The sequence below is a fragment of the Halyomorpha halys genome, unplaced genomic scaffold (genome assembly GCF_000696795.3).
Source record: "Halyomorpha halys isolate HHAL.00 unplaced genomic scaffold, Hhal_1.1 Scaffold1478.1, whole genome shotgun sequence".
Lineage (NCBI taxonomy): Eukaryota > Metazoa > Arthropoda > Insecta > Hemiptera > Pentatomidae > Halyomorpha > Halyomorpha halys.
The window spans coordinates 151,870-153,984 of record NW_027109585.1 but is presented as its reverse complement, the minus strand read 5'-3'; positions in this window follow the sequence as shown (position 1 = coordinate 153,984).

Below are 2,115 nucleotides of genomic sequence, written 5' to 3'. Positions count from 1 at the left end.
AATTATTTATTATCAACTATCGTAATAAATTAAATATATTATCTAATTGTTTATTCTGTACGTTATATATTTTCACTCTTCAGATAACTATTTCACAAATCTGGATATAATAGAAATTTATAAAAAACATTACATTAGAATTGTACAAAGGTGATATATTGCTGAACCTCGGTTAGAAAACATTGGTATAAACAAACTCTCACTAGCTATTAAGCGATTCCTAATTTTAAAATTATATAAGAGAACTTATGGAAGGAAAAATTCTATCACAATTTAATATACTATCTTTAGAAAATTATAATTTTAAACACTGTTTCTCTCAAGTAAAAAGTCAGATTTTTATTAGAAGTTTGATTTGATACATATTACTTGCGAATATGTAATATGTGTCAAATAAATTTTGAAATAAACTAATAATAATTATATTATTTCAAAAATTTTTTTTTTTTGAGACAAGGTAATATTTATCAATAAATCAATTTTATATCCAAAACAGTCTCAACACTATTCCCTGAAGATGGCTAGAAAGGCCGAAACGTTGGACAAATGAATAAATAGTGTTGAGACTGTTTTGGATATAAAATTGATTTATTGATAAACTAATAATTTTTAGATGAACAATTAAAATTTTTAAAAACAATCTTTCTTTATATGAATCAAATTTATTTACTTTTTATTGAATTATTGTTAAATGTATAAATACATTTAGAAGATTCATTATTTTCATTAAATTTTATTTTTTGTTAATTATGATCTTCAGTAATATTATATTTTGAATATTTTTATGTAAGAGAGTTATCTTCTAAGAGAGTTCTGCAAATGTAGTTACAACTAAAGAGAGGCTCTGGTCATATTTTTTATTCTTGAATTTGGTTTTGTGGAAAGTTGTGCGAAACTATGCTGTTTTCCTTTACATACTAGCGATATGTTCACTATTAAGTGCTTAAAAAAGTAATAAATAATACAAATATATACTCCATAGTAAGTACCAGTAAACCCGTTACCTCACCCTTCGTTTTATAATCAAAGTCACGTGACCTATCGAGGTGAACATCATCGGTAGCATTAATGAGATAAGGAGGAAGACATATTTGAATACAATACCCTTCCTGGAACCCACAGGTATCGCAGATAATTATTATATAACTGCTTCGATGGTACTTGAAAAGAACTACAATCCTCATTGTTCGCTCCCACTTTCTTTCATCTCATTTTAAGTTCTGAGCGTTTTTCTCCAGCCTTTTTATTAATCTATGGAATTATTCGTCCAAGAAAACGAAACTAATGCACAAAAGCGAAAGCATAACTGAATGAAGAAATTACAATTACTAAGTTCTCCTACGAAGGGGGGATATCAGAAGTAGTGAAATTTGCTCTCACGTTTATTATAAAAATAAAATGTACATTTATTTATTGTTATTTACAACTGTATAACATATATACAAGAAGTAAATTTGCTGTAGGTGAGATAATGACATCATACAAACATGTGGTGAATCTACCTATTGGTAGAACTCCAATAACATTTCTAGAGAAGAAGATCCCGAGGCCATCTTCTTTTCAGACGCCTAGGAGGATTATTAGGTAATGAAGGAGAAGCCAGCCTAGAAACAAGTGGATTTGGGTGTTTATTATAAAAATAAACTTGAGAATCCACAGACATTTCTGTGTATTAAAAATAAGACGAATAAAAAACTTCTTAACATTTTTGTCCAAATTAGTTCCAAAATATATATTATACATTTTTAAAAAAATCTAAAATAAGGAAAAACAACCAACATGATATTTAATATAATTTTTTTAAAGTGATGTATTTGTTTTAATATATGAATTTTAATTAATACATTGCAGCTAAAAAAGTTCCAAAAAAATATCAACTAATTCAATATAAAAATCAAGTTTGCAAAATTAATAAAAATCATTTCTTATATAGTTTTATTTTTTACAATCTGGGTGTAATGAGGTCCTAAGGAATATTTTTCCATGATTGATAATTAATAATAAAATGTAATATAACGTTTTTTTCTGATATTACTTACAATATTTTTAATCAGATTATGTAGAAGAAAAAAAAAATATTCTGGTTCATTATTCTAATATTTATTTTTAGATTAA